This window comes from Thermobia domestica, chromosome 11 (genome assembly GCF_964235325.1).
Source record: "Thermobia domestica chromosome 11, izTheDome1.hap1.1, whole genome shotgun sequence".
Taxonomy (NCBI): domain Eukaryota; kingdom Metazoa; phylum Arthropoda; class Insecta; order Zygentoma; family Lepismatidae; genus Thermobia; species Thermobia domestica.
The window spans coordinates 90,290,597-90,306,744 of NC_137464.1; the positions used below are offsets into that span (position 1 = coordinate 90,290,597).

The 16,148-nt window shown below is 33.7% G+C and overlaps 1 protein-coding gene and 1 non-coding gene across 2 annotated transcripts in view; both read left to right on the forward strand.

The window, feature by feature from the left end:
• Nucleotides 1-16,148, forward strand: part of amon (prohormone processing protease amontillado) — an 851,181-nt gene that overhangs the window by 337,747 nt on the left and 497,286 nt on the right. The gene's annotated exons all lie outside the window — the stretch shown is intronic.
• On the forward strand, nt 5,519-5,590 carry TRNAQ-CUG (transfer RNA glutamine (anticodon CUG)). Its single transcript has one exon. It is a non-coding gene; the product is annotated as a tRNA-Gln (tRNA).

The window sequence follows — 16,148 nt, forward strand, 5'->3', positions numbered from 1 at the left end:
ACTGCTTGAATCCTTCACTATCATGAACCTATATTTAAAACACGACCCTAACCAGTGTCAAAAAGAGAATAAACTTTGCTAACATATACTATGAAGTGTCCTATTATTCGACGCCGTTTACTATATTCTCATCTATAATTACTTATTTATGTTCATTTATTCATATTTCATTTCATAATGGTACATCCTCAAAACATCCAATTTTTAAAATACCCAAACCTGCCTATACCAGTTTTAACCTATACATTTAAATCTATATATGCCACTATAAACAAGTACTTATGTACTATAAGCTACTTGTTATAACCCACTTTCGCCTGTCCAATAAGTATAACTTAGTAGGGGTTGTAAACTTAAATAAAAAATTTCCCAAGCACTGACCACTGCACGGAAAGATTCGCACGATCCAAAATTCACTTCTCCTAATACAAACGACACCCTATTTTTACACTTTGCAGCTTGTTAGAGTGTATACAAAACAAAATTTAGTATTATTTATTGATTTACACTTGTAGCTAAATATTATTCTGTGAATGATACTCATTCATAATCTTCGCGAACTAAAATTACCTACTCTTAACGCGGTACATAAGCACTAGTAGCTTACTTGTTTCTTTACACTCACTAACATCTACAATTATACTAATTTCTATTCTGATATGCACATTGCTGTACGAAACGATTCATATTTCAATAGTGTACTTTCATTTATAAATTTATTTATTGTGTATATTCTGAAAATCAATTAGTATAGTATACGCGCAGGGAAACTTAAGGTTACGGAACAACTACAATGTTTGGTCTTCGACTACGGGACTATTGTCCTTAATAGTTGATTGTAGTCAAGAAAGTAAGCAAAGTTTTATTTTTATTACCATTTAGTTATTTACCGTCAAAATAGAATGGCACTTTACCGAAAAAGTAATAATTATAGGAATATTTAAAAAAGTCAAAAAAGTACCATTTTCAACTTCAATGAAACTCACTATTCCATTCTTTAGAAATGACTCGCGAAATGCAATCGTTGCCCCGCGTTATGCGGTGCCGTCAAGTGAGAAATAAAATTTGCACTAGAAAATGTACTTTGTACTATTATAGACGAACTACACATGTTATGTTACAAAATAAATGTATGGAATAAATGTATGTTACAAAATAAATGTATATGTGGATTGCTCACTGGTTTAATATATTGTCAATAGATAAATTATCAAAACATTCTCACTCACACTTCACATTTACTCGCAAGTTACGATATACTATAACTACATATATAAATACATATCACTACACAAAATGAAAATCTACATATCTACACTAAATATGGATATACTTTTCTAGGAAAAAATCAACAGATCTAGCGGGAAAGGGAGCCGGTAGCAAGGACTAGGTGGTCCTTGCACCTGAAACAAAAATATTTTTACATTCTGTTATACTAAATTTGGCCAAAAAATGAGTTTGAGGAAGATTCCCTTGTGATGGAAAGTACCTTAACGTTGTTATGAAACCCATATTAAAGTTTTTAGAAGCTATTCCAAATACAAGTAAATAGGATTCCCTACTGAAATTTACGCAGACATTTTAGAAGTTAATTTTACTAACCCAAGAACCACGTAAATCGCCTTGAAATAAAATCTTTCAGTTTTACTTTCCACGGTTATGCTAGTTGGGCTAAAGGAGACAGTGATGATTAGAAATGAATGAAATGCTGGAATGAAGAAAGTAGGAGGAAACGGGAGAACTACGAGAAAACTCAGGAGCACAGTGTTTGTCCACCACAAAGTTCACACGGCGCGAGCTGGGATCGAACCAGGGACCCCAAGCACCGAAGGTGAACGCTCTACAATTGAGCCACCGCACACACCCCATGTATACCGTCATGTCCTATATTTTACACTGATACTACTCACACAAAAGGGATTATTTTGTGGATAGGTTACCGGACCTAACTTTGCAATAAACGAAAGGGAAAATTTTGAATTCGAATCTCCAAATGTCAATTTGTAAAGCTTACAAGGTCGGAAAACCAATTCACTAGTACTTCAAGCCTGTTCTGAAATGTTTGTGATGGCGATCAAAGCACGAAATTCCATATTTCATAGCTTTCTGTATGTTTCTCAGGTAAAATTCCAATAATTCAGGACTCCACTTTGCATCTAAGTTGTTTATTTAACGATTTAAACTAGCATTACCTGGTTTTCTGAAGCTTTGCTCAAAAATGAATTTTTTACAGCGGCGATACGAAAGGTGTTGACTCGACGATTGTTCTTGAAACAAAAGGAATCGTAGAAACGCACCAGACCACTAAGGTTGCATTTAATTACCAATCACGATGCAGAAATTTCGCGCAGTGACATTGCAAAATGAATAGAATATTGTTAAAACTAGATGAAACCAGATTTTGGCAGGATGTGGGTATCTCATCGGGCTGAAAAGGGTCTTAAGTGTCCTACCAGGTTTCGAATTGGTGGAAAATTCGGAAGAAATTCTATACAAGTATTAAAATATTAACCCCTTACCGCATGCCGTACCATATTTGGCACATACCCTTTTTTCACTTTAGCTTTTTTGTGATTTATCAAAGGCACCAAATGACTGTTTTGTCTGTTGTGTGAGATATTGACGTGTATTAATAAGATATTTTGGTGTCATCTGGCATGTTCTTTGTGAGTTGTAAGTGTGTTATATATGGCACTTACTTATTTCTCGTCGGAATTAAGTGAAAAATCTAAAATTCAAGTTTTAATTAATTCATATGAGGATTTCCAATACTGATTACTTTTTTTCGCTAAAAGAAAAAATCATGCAGAAAAGGGTTAATTACAATTGAAATAATAATGTATATTTTACAATTTTCCAAATGAGATGCCCATATACGAAAAAAAAAAAAATAATGAAGAAAATACGTAGTTTATAAATGAAAGATATTATTTCCCGAAAACCTACATATCTAATTATTCTCGAACTTCAAATTATTTTTTTATTTAAACGAACACAAAACGGATTATGGATGTAAAGTAAAGAAATTTATATTGTAAAACACAATTATACGTTCTGTTGTTATACAGTGAGGTTCAAAATTATTCGGACAGGGACCAAGTTCTCTCTTTAAAAAATTAATACTACATACACTGTAACTAGAGGGTTACAAAGATTTGAATACGTAAGAAATACCGAATGCTATAAATTTGTCATGATTAAAATACGGTAATTTTAGAAAACTTCCTTTAAAATCATATTATAGAGAGTTAGCATAAATGATGCATTGGTTTTGAAAAGGCTATATTTTTTAAAGTTTTATACGTCCGCAAAGGAAAGATATATGAAAAGAACATTAAACTCACCAAGTTTGTATTGTGTGGCACCACGAGTCCATTATCTTTCCGATCGGGTGTGGCAGTGTGGCAGTACAAGGTTAGTACCTGATTGAAACTGAAGGGAAAGCAAGAAAAAAAGGACACCGAGTATCGCCTGGATGTGTGTCACCAAAGGGGCACATATTGGTGAAAATTTGTAGAGGGTGTATAAACTTGATGAGTTTGTGCATCTTTTCATATACCTTTCATGTGTGAACGAAGGGCATAATCGAGGGACGTTAAACTACTGAAAAATTTCATTTCCTTTTTCTAATAACTCTCGAAAAGATAATTTAATACTTGCCACAGGTAGTATTTTTTAAAGAAAAATTGCACATATTCTAAACTAATATTCTTAGTCTGTTGTGTATCTATTCCTTTACATAAACGAAATATTAATAATATATGCAGAAGAAAAATTAATAGAAAATAATAGTAATAATATATGTATCCACGCATGCCTAAACACAGTTTTGAAAGTGAGAGTTTATGGAGTTCTTTTTGATAATCTTCAAATATCAAATATATGGTTGTATATTCTCTCTCTCTAAACAAAATTAAACTGTTATAGACAGTAAAATGTATCACGTACTATAAATTTCAATTCTATCCGTTATGTTTACTGTTATCTAACGGTGAAATGTATAACTTGTAATATCTTTGTTTTGATAGTAGAAAGCGAGATAGCATAGGCTACCGTTAGTCCCCGCTACCCGTAAAGATATTAAAAGATTAACTCCATTAACAAACTTGCCGAGATAATTGCCCTAGTTATATATTTGGGAAATTTAGAATTCAAAAAATTCGATTTTGTCCAAGAGTTATCGAGTGGAATAATGGACGCACGTAAGGCACCGTTATCCGTTAAGATATTAGCGGATTTTGAATCTATTAACGAATTCAGTCGCGATAATCGCACTAGGTATCTATTGCAAAAAATAAAAATTTGCTTTAATTCAAGAGATTCATGTCGAGTAACGGATGGACTTAAGTCGCCGTTACCCGTTTTGATACAAACGGATTAACTCCATTATCGAACTCGGTCCAGATAATTGCTCTAACTATCATTTTCGAAAAATAGAATTAAATATTTCGATTTAGATCAAGAATTATAGTGTAGAGCAACGGACGCACTAGGTCACCGTTACCCGTTAAGATTAGTAACATATTGAATCCGTTAACGAACAAGACTGAGAGAATCCCTTTCACTATTTTGTATTGAGAAAAACAGAATCCAAAATTTTGCTTCCGTTCAAGCGTTATTGTGTGGAATAACTAATAATATTACAATATTGTAAGTTACACTTTGCTGGATCTTAATAAGGAGGCGCTGATTTCCTCCTCCCCAAAAACACACAAAGAAGAAGCAATTTTCGAGCAAGTTCCCCAGCTACTAGTCACTACAAGTTACCTATATCTCGTTTACAAATATATCAGAAATACAAAGTCTTTAGAATATGCTAATGGCCATTCGTGGTCTAATGACTATAACGTGTATGTGCCCCTGGTTCGATTTCTAGGAGAGTAATTGCTTCGGATATAGGCACAAGTAGTAGTTTGGAATCTGTCTTTAAATAGTAGCTGTTGTTTCATGTAGCCTAGGCGCTGAAAAGGAATGTTAAATTGCAATTACCAAAATAAGAAATTTTAATACGCTACAAATATTATTTAAGAACATTAGTGAAATATGAATATAAAAATTAATGTACATAAATAATGCTTAATATTACATAGTTAAAATAGTTAAATACATTTCTGATTTGTGTGGGATACATTACATGAACCTTTTCATTACATATCGGCGTAGATAAAGATTGATTATAAGTCTACTCAATCCTTCGTGCGAGTGGCCATAGTTTCAATTCTAGTCATTTGAGCTTTGTGACTCTCTGAGAATTGTATCTCAAGTTTCCCAACATTCTCTGCCAACTATGTATTTGATCAATATTTTTTTGTATGCTTAACAGTTATCCTTCTACTGTTTTACATTCTTTTCCATGTAAAGTTACCAGAAATTTGGAGAGTATGCTGATGTAAAATTAATTCCTTAATATACGTAAAAATTAGTGCAAGTAGATAGAAAGAGAATTCTCCTTTCAAAAACCACCTTCAAAAAAGAAAAAAAAGCAAGAGGTTCCCAGTTCAACCAGCTTATAGGGGGAGCCGCGGTGGCTCAGTGGTAGAGCGTTTGCCTCTGGTGCTTGAGGTCCCGGGTTCGATCCCCGCCCCCGTCAAGTGAACCTTGTGGTGGACAAACACCGTGTGCGTGGGTTTTCTCGGTGTTCTCCCGTTTCCTCCCACTTTCCTCATTCCACCATTTCATTCATTACTCATCATCACTGTCTCCTTTAGCCTAACCGACACAATTGTGGTACGTAAAACTCAAAAATTTCATTTCATTTTCAACCCGCTTATATAGATGTTCTGTATGTTTCTGCATAAGCTCGACGTAGGTACACCGATTTCTTTTTTTTTTTTTTTTTTTTTTTGTTCCTTTGAAAGAGTATACCTTCTCGGTGGTCGCGTATACATTATTTTAGAATCGGATGGTAATTTTGGGCGCTAGACTATTTAATACCTCAACGAATACTGGGTTAATCATTGCAAAGTAACATCCTTATATGCAACCATACATTCTGTATCGTAACTATGGTTGCATACCAGCAAAGGGGTTGTACTACAAAGGTTTGGACACACAAACAAGTGGGTTATGTGGTAGAGTTGGTTAAGATTTTTTTTATGAAAAAGTGTTATTAACGGTAAATACTTTGATAGAAAGTCTAACCGAGTTCAACCTAAGTTCATTTCACTTAAGAAATTATTTTAGGACACATAATTTAAAATAGTTATTAATTGATATACAAAATTTGTAAACCTAGAGAGTATAGGTTAGTGGTCATTATCCTTGCTTCATACTTCCGAGTTCAAAACTCGCATCCAGATAACCTTATTGTGGGTTTAATTCAATTCTACCTGGTGAATGTTGAGATGGTACATAACTTTGAATATAGGCCCCGCCATCTTTCTTCCCCTTCCTTTTTCATTATTATTTACTGTTGTTGATTATTATTTCAGTTTCCATTAGGTTCACAAATTATATCGGGATGTACATTATTTAAATAAGTGCAATAAATTAAATTTTAGATGTACTTCTTTCTCGTTCTATTTTCACCTTAAGATGTTGACATATACAAGGGAACTTTTATAATTATTGATGCAATGTATCCTTTATGTTAAATTCCTGTGTGTAATTAAAAAAATCAATCATGAAAAACCATTAGTTTAAAATAAAACTAATAAAAAATCGAATACCACTAAAATAATTGAGACTAGTTCTGGATTTGCAGTGGGTGCCTCTTCAATGATTATATGAAGAGACAGTACTTTAAACATGTTATGTTCAATTTTATTTTCACAAGTATTCTTCAATTTTGAATTGCACATAATACATATTAAATGCTGGAGTTATTAGTGAATGATTTTATAATACCTACGTAATAACTTCATCTATGTATATCATTGATAACCACTTTAATCTGCAAATTATTCGATAATATTGTAATATATATAACTCTGACGGGAATTCTCATAACTGTAAAAATCTGCTCCCAACGAAACACAAATCTGTAGAGACCCTTTGTCCACTAAACATTAATTAGTATTGTAAACATACATACCTACGTACATACATACATTGTGACAGTGATTGCCGAACAAAATAATTAGTCAAACGAAGCAATTCAGTATAACAAGAGATGCGTACACTATCCAAATACAACTAGACATTTCTGACGGTTAAAAAAATTACAGGACATTACCAATCAATGTAGTTGACAGTGATTAATTAAAGTATTGGAAGGTTGGATGTCTTCACTGAATGGATTATTTGTTTATTTTACCTTGTAAACACGTGGGTTTCGTTTCCCCATTCTGGAACTACAGTACACTTTAAAAATATATGGATTCCATATTGCCCACTATAGGGATATATTGATCACTTCCGATTTCAATAAAGGAATGAAGGCGAGTATGAAAACTACTTAAAACGGAAATAGATAAATTTACCACTTTCAGCTTCAATATAGGGATAAGATGAGAGTAAGCATTTTGAGGATATGAAATCCATATCAGGATTTCTCTGAATTTCTTAAGGTTTTTGTTCGTCATACATCAATACTGAAACCGGAACTTGTTAAATGTACCATTTTCAGCGGCAGACAGGTAAGCTTTTCTTGGGACGATGAATCCAGATCAGAAAACCATTCATCCCTTTTAGTTACCGTTTTTATTCTGTGAGGGCACAATAAAGGTGGATACAAAATTAATTGTTTAGAGCTAAATCCATTTATATATGTACCTGCAAATACTTATAAATGTAAGTATATCTTATATGAAACACTAGCAGACTACTGGTTCTTCGCATGGGGAGAATACGTTTCAGTTTGGACATAAAGGGCTGATCTTGGAATTAAACGGCATCGAAAGTGTCACTGTTCGTCTCAGTGACCCCGAAAACTATGGAGTCGATACTAAAATCGGTCATTCTGAATCATTTTTAAATATTCCTTCCCCTCCCCTACTCTGTACTCCCAAAGTGAAATGATAAAAACCATCCCAGGTCTGAACTTCATCTATGTTAAAATTTGATAGAGATTGGTCGGGTGGTTCAACAGTTATTACATCACAAACATGATAACTTTTATTTATATATAATATAGGTTTCTTGCTATCTCTTGCTATTTCTCTGATACCTGCCAAGAGAGCAATGAGGATGGAATTGTTGTGTAAGAATTCTCATGTGCATGGATAACATAGTTTGCAAATCTAAAGCGAAAAGAGGGAGATAATTTCTTATTTTCGCTGGACAATCTGATTGCAATAAGAAAAATACTGGGTAAGGTACTATGTTCTTAAGTGTTTTCAGGATTTTTTTCTTGTGAATGCTTTATTAAATGATTCATTTGTTTACTAAATACTCGGTCTTGGTACAGAAAGAATAGGTTTATAGAAAATAGTTGAAAAATCTCTCTCCCTCTCCGCTCTCTTCTTTCCCTCTTAAGGCGCGTGTTTAAATCGAAATAAAATGACAGCCTGACTTCACCCAAGTTTAAAGTATATGTGTGTGAAGTGTGTTTAAACACTTATTACAAATAACTAAGCTTTCTCTCCCTTATGATAAGGATTTGAACGTGTAATAGTAACACAGATCAACGTAAGCGCTAACTTTTTGTGTAAGTAATTCATATCTGCTGTGCGTATTGATTATTGGTATTATTAGTAATGATATAAAACGTGAACATGAAATAAAAGCAAGGATAGGAATGGCGAAAAAAGTCTTTAGGAGGAAGAAAAGTTTATTTTGTAGGACTTCGAATAAAGAGTTGAGAAAGAGACTTGTAAAATGCTTCATGTAGAGTATTATTGTGTATGGGTTGCATAAATAGACATTACGCAAAATTGATGGAAAATCAACTGGAAGATTTCGAAATGTGGGTGTGGAAAAGAATGCAAAGAATTAGCTGGGTTGAGCGGAAAACGAACGAGAGAGTGTTAGAAATGATAGGGAAAAAACAATTTTAAATGTTATTAAGAAGACGAAGAGAAACTGGTTGGGATATTGGGTAAGAAGGAACTGTATCAGGAGAGACGTGTTACAGGGTATGATGGCAGGAAAGAGAGGGAGAGGGCGAGGGAGTCTACAATTAATGGACGATATCAAAACAGAGAAATCGTACGTGAAGACGAAGAGGTTAGCAGAAGACCGTGGAGCATAGAAGCTCCTCAGTTGCAGCAAGTGACCTGCCAATAATGGCAAAATATCTACGATAATGATGAATGATGAGTATTTAGATTGGTGCTTGTGAGCGAGAAATAAGTTCGTTATTACAAGTTGTTATGACGATTTAAATCAAAAATATATTTTGAAGGAAAGCATCATTTTTGAAGAGTTTGGAAGAGCTATTTTTCGATTTGGAAGGGATTGAAATTAGTTTGGAATCATATTTTTGGTAGTGATGTTATTTTTATATGTTGCTTAACTATCACATTTTTATCTAACAGATTCATATCAGTGTGGAATATAGCAATACATTTATAATATATAGACAATTTTTGGAAGTCTCTTTGCTACTACACTAACCTAATTGTTAAAAAGTTGTTGACTGTATTATCTATTTCTTGTTATAGAGTTTATTTATTAAGGCTTTTAAATTGTTATAGATGTAAGACTGTTATTTGATTTCATCTATAAATATTTTGAGTAAATACTATTTTTACTTCCAATTTACAAAAGTATGAAATTTTCATATTGTATTATTTTTGGCTGTGAGACTAGAAACTACAGTAGTTTGCAAAGATATATACATGATTTAAGATAGGCTATTTTTTCTTTCTCAGATATTAATTAGCATATAGGCTATAGTATATTTCACCTATCTACTAATATTCTAATATGTATGTACACTCACGTCCAAAATTTTTGTCGCATGTCTATAAATATGTTGTTCTAGGAATATAATTTGATAACGAATTCGCCCGGTATTTCTTATTATATTAGTATGTGTATAATCTGCAGATACATGTATGTCGCAAATTTCATGTCAAAAGAGCAGTAAATAAGAACAATAAAACGAAAATAAAACTTTCTTCTCCATTTAGCAACATTTTGTTTTACTCATTCTAATTTTCGTATTTATAATTCTTTTCCTATGAAATTCGCCACAAATATACATTTCCCGATTATACACATAGTATCAGTATTAAAACTGTCCTGCAACATCATTATCAAATTATGTTCTTACAAGAAGACGGTTATAGATATGCAACAATCATTTTGGACATGAGTATACTTCGTGATTTATTGCGAGTATATGTCCCACGACAATATTGAGAAAATTACTACCCTTCTTAACATACGCTACAAACAAGATACAACTAGCAGCAGGAATTTGTATTGCTACTGATTTGGGCAGAATATTATAATTCTAGGAATTCCTCTAGGATAGCGCCTTGTATTCTTCCAAACGAAGTGTCAAAACTATCACATTAGTTTACAAGATTGCAAGAATCTACCAAAGTCGAGTAACGCGGAACTGGAGCAGTACTTGAATGAACAATATCATTGAAGAATATCAGATTATGTTGGTATTGTTCACTCAATGCCGTGAAGACAATTAGAGGACTTTCTATAAGCGAACCCCAGACAAGGGAATGAGTAACAATTTGGATGAATCTATTGATGTGCTAATCACAATCCTCATGTTAAAATCACCACTTGGTTGGCTTAAAGCCTTTAGGAATTCGTGTGTTTAGTTTCAGTTCATCCTAACAAGAATAATTGATGATAAGCATACTACAGTCATTATATTCACTCAACCTTACATCTAGCAAGGGAAAACACCTGCTATGTTTTTAAATTAAGATATAAATATTACGTAGTTTTACTAATGATTTTCTAAGTAAACAATTCAGAACTAATTGCATTGTAAAACTCGAAACTCATTATTATCTCAAACTATTCACTACTATCTCACCCAACTCACCCCCAGTACTCGAAACTCTGGTAAATGGTTGGTGTTTTTGAAACTACTCCAAACTTTCCCCCACTTAATTTCCAGCTATTATATTACATGTTGACCTGTAGTCCCTCTCACAAACTCTCCAAGTTTCCCTAACGTCGTTAATTATGTAAATGGTTGGCCACAAAACTTCCTGGTAATGAACAATTCTTCCCTTTATTACGCACAATGCACTAACTCACTTGAAGCTCTACGTCTACGGTAGACAGATGAAACAAAAGACATTTCAGTGGTTTCCTGAAATTTAATCATAACGCTGAGGTACTACAAGACTTTGGTAAATATGATTCCCTTAAAGATATAATGTGTACTTGATACGTATTGCATGGGCGCTTCAATACTACTGTATGTAAATACATCTGCAATATCAAGATCTGCAATAACATTATATTTTTGAGACATTTGAAAAAATTATGCTTTGAACGTTTTTAAATATATTTTATAAAATACTTTCATAGATAATAACTTGGAGAGAGCTTATCAATACTTAGTAATGGTTTCGCCCGAGTATTGAGCTCGCTGCACACAATAGGTTAAAATCATGCTTAAATAAAAACTCTAATTGTATTTATATTTAAAATTTTATTCTGAGTTTGCCCATCAATCTCCCCCAAATCTTATACCATTTATGAAATAAAAGACAAATTCTAACCAAAGCACATACTTCCTAATAAATAATAGCGTTACAGTTTTTTTTAAGTATCTTTGCCTTAATCAGACACATTATGAAATACAATTTCTAAGACTATAGTTTATATATATCAGAAAATAAGAGGAGGTCATATCTACGAACAATAAGATCCGTCCTTTCATTTGTAACAATTTTTTGATTACATATTTGAAATTTTTAATGATAAAATTTTCATTAGAAAGCTTAACATTTTAATTGGCACACCTGTGTTATTTTAATGAACAACTTCCATTTTTGAGAACCTTAAACATTTAATTGGCTATTTGCTATTCAATACACCTGTGTTACCTCTTCTTTCTTCTCTGCTTTATCGGATATATTTCTCCGTACATCATGTGTTTTTAGTCCACTATTCCTGCCCATAAATTCCTCCCTCTCTTCCCTACGTATCCATTCCGTTTCTTTCCATTTTTTTTTACAATGCATATCTGTCTCTTTCCAGCCCCTCTACACGTTTCCAGTCTATTTCACGTCCTCTCTCCTTTACATGTTTATATATTGTGTTAATAGTCTTTTTCAATTTAATGTCGTCCTTGTGTTGTTTCATTTATTCTAACATATTTCTTGTTTCTCCTATATAAATCATAGCATATTCTTTGCATTTAATTCTATATACAACTTCTTCATCACTTAGTTGAATCCGTGTTTCCTTTCTTCTTTTTCAATACATCTAACATTCTCAATACACCCAGTGTTATTACAAATTATAATGAATAAATGGAAGGAGAAAGTGAAAGAAGAAAGGGGTGAAAGATTAGTTATATTTTGCAGATATGTAGATAATTGTTTAGGTATTTGGAAAGAAGCAGTTTGTGAGAAGAATAAATGATAAAAAGAAACAATAAGTTATTTCTTTTTGTATATTTCCTTACTTTCTGGATAGGTAAAACTGTTTTTAAAAAAAATGGTGAGCACTGATTTCTCCCGCTTTCTGAAGTTTGATTCTGATTTCTTAAATATATAATCAATAATTGTCATTTATTTGCAATTATCGTCTTGTTCTCTAAAGTTAGAACTTTAAGAAAGAATCAGAGTTCATTAATTTCAAATTCGTTGGTGTAGTAAGTAACTTACAATTCCCTAAGAATATACATTTTAGGAGATCATGCTCGACTCATTCATATACACCACTTTCTACTTGAATATTTAATTTAAGACGGTAATAAAGATTAGAACTTCAACTTAAGTAGTTCTTATATCAGAAAACGTTTGAAAGGATAAGACACTCCATTCTCCATATCTCTGACCAAGGGTATGTAAATAAATATTAGGTTAGACAAACATACATCCTAGAAATTTGATTACTAATACAAAATTTATTATTTGTATCTACATTCTTTGTTAGCTATATAAAATGAGACCTATAGTTTAAAATGTAATCTGAGCTACTGTATAGCGGTCGATGCTCTCCCACAGGGAATCGAACCCCTGGCCTTGTGTACTAAAGTCAGCGCTCTAACCAGATACCTGCTGAGAGGACAATATTGGCACAGAACGTGACTGAAACCTATTGCATCTGGTTCATTCTTACTTTACGCCCCTACTCAAGTGAATTCATGTCCATCGTCAATCTAGAATCGAACCTGTGTATGATCATTTTATTGTTTTTCATTTCTATTCTGGATGTCGATTTGATTATGTAAGGGTATTGAGTGATAAATAACATCTTAGGAAAACATTAAGCAAAATGAGTGTCAGTTTCATAATATTTTAACACAGCATATATTCTTCGTAAGAAACTTACGTATCACAAGTGATACCGCTCTTACGTCTGTTGGAAGGATTCCAGGTTCTATCCCAAGCAGGCGCGCTTCCATATATTTTTGTTAGGAGGGGTTGATGGGTTGGGGGGCTCCAATATTACAAGCCACTGTGTCTATGTAGTATTGAACGGGTATTGTTCTGCACCCAAAAAGAAAATAATTGTAAAATACTCCCACCTATATTTGTTTTTTTAAATGGTAGAATTAGACTGCTTTTATAAGAGAAAGAGTACAGATGAAGTGTACGATCAAATTTTCATGCTACATCAATCACTTCCCTGTTAAACAAATATAGTAGTATTGAGAAAGTGCACAATTGTATGTTAAATAATGAAGTTTTGAGGAGTCCAGACCTAATGGAACCCCGTAGGTATGCCCCTGATCCCAGGCCATGTGAGCTTGTGGTAGATACCGTAGGGTAGTGCTCTCAAAGGGGTCGGGTCAGCTCGGGTCGGGTCGGGTCGGGTCAACTCGGGTCGGGTTGTCGGGTCGGGTCAACTCGGGTCGGGTTGTCGGGTCGGGTCAACTCGGGTCGGGTCAGTCGAATCAGCTAGGGTCGGGTCAATCGGGTCAGCTCAGGTCAGGTTGTCGGTTCAGGTCAATCGGATCGGATCACGGGTCGGGTCGGGTCGGGTCGGTCTTCAACCCGACCCGACCCGACTCGTTGAGAGCATTACCGTAGTGTCTGTGCTTTTTCTTTGGGTTCTCTCATTTCCTCTGACATTCTTATTTCAAAAGTTATTTCACATTCGTCCCGGACGAAATGAAGTGAAATTTCTACTTTTAACATTCCACAATTATGCTCTTACGACTGAGATGGATGCTTAACAAAAGTGAAAGATTATGGGAGAATTAATATAATGAGAATCTAAGAAAAAAAACAGAAGAACCGCGAGGACACGATGTTGTTCATCACACTCATTTACCTAAGATCGAACCAAGTATCCTTTGCACAAAAGTGAGCGCTCTACCACTGAACAACTATGCCTCCTGATCATTCGTCTTCTTTAGATTTAAGAGTATAATCGTGGACGTTGTTTTTTTTTTTTAAAAAAAAAAGAAAGAAAGCATTCTCCCAGCACCACGACAACTGAAAACGTAAACATTTTTTAACTTACAAAAGACAGTAGAGAAACTGTTACAATTTTATAACATACCTTTGCTTAATGGTCGTCTTGTGACATGATACTGTATACGGCTTTTTGCTTGTTTACTACATCTGAAATATACAAAGGTCAAAAGTTACATCAGAATTTTTTTAAAGTAAATGCCTCTAATAACTCTAATATCTGTATTTGTTAGCAATTGCATGTTCGAATAACTTTCACTGTGCATTTTATTCTCTTTTTTCTTTCCTTTTTTCATTTTTGTATTTCTTTATTGCATGTCTTTGTCAATAGAACATAAACTATGACTATTTTTATAACTATACATTTTTTAATCTAGCACAAAGTAAAAAGTTAATTTTGATAATCAATTTCCAACCGTTGACTTGCTTTCCCATTTTCTTTTCTTTGGGATGAGAAGTTTAGATAAATATGATTTATATCAATGAAAAAAGCAATATTAAAATTAAAGAAAAAAGACAAAATTAAAACGAACATACAACTGAAATACCAAGTTGAACATTGTCCAATCACTATCTGATTCATTCGTCCACATCCCCAAGTTTATTTTAGAGAGTATAGTCTATATATGCACTATCTTTTATTTTTTAAAATTATTTTTAGGGGACCGCGGTGGCTGTGGTAGAACGTTCACCTCTGGTGCTGGGGGTCCCTGGTTCAAACCCTGCTCCTACCAAGTGAACTTTGTGGTGGACAAACCGTGTGAGTGGGTTTCCTCAGAGTTCTCCCGTTTTCTCCCACTTTCTTCATTTCACTCGTTTCTCGTCATCACCGTCTCCTTTAGCCTACTAGGCATAACCGTAGGACGTAAAATCAAAGATTTCCTTTCATTTCTTGTACATCCAGGATCTGTTTGTTACATACTTAAATAGTACAATATTCTGTACATTTCATTCAAATTGCTGTTTTATAGCAAATCTCTGACGTGAATACCAAATAAAGAAAACCACCTTTTAGTTCTTACCATACCGACGTGAACTTAAAAATTATACTTATCAATGAATAATTCAATATTGAGATTAAAAAGAAAGGAACAGAACTGAAAAGATTTAATGCAAGCAGAGTCCGTTTGAAAATAATTATGCCTTGAATTAATTTATTTTTACTTTACCTGCAATAAATAAGAAGTATCAGAGACTCATCACGGACATTAAAAATTACCGGAGAGAATAAAAATTTTGTGGGCTCCATCTATTATTTTCATGGGGGAATTAGGTCCTATTGGAAAGAAACTTGGCTGTCTTATACGTAGATCTAAAAGAAAAGAAATTTGTTTTGCAGTTAATAATTAGTATGGCTCGAGTAGTAAGTCAGTCTAGGGTAGTTGTCATTGGAGTGGCTGATAAGTTAGAGATTGTGGAGCCTTAGTTGAGACAGAAGAATAGATTTGGTACAGAAGTTTATATTGACCTTCCCAACGAAAAAGATAGATTTGCGATACTTTAAGTGTTTACAGAGGAAATGAAGTTTGATCATGAGATAAATCAGCGGGAAATCCCTAGACAGTCGAAAGTATTTTTGGGAGCGATGCAGGGGGTATATGTGGATATGAAAAGGTGGGATGACGGGAAGTAGCGGTATGACGCCACGCCGTTCCCCCTGTTTATCCTTGCCCATTGTAATTTTTTAGGAAC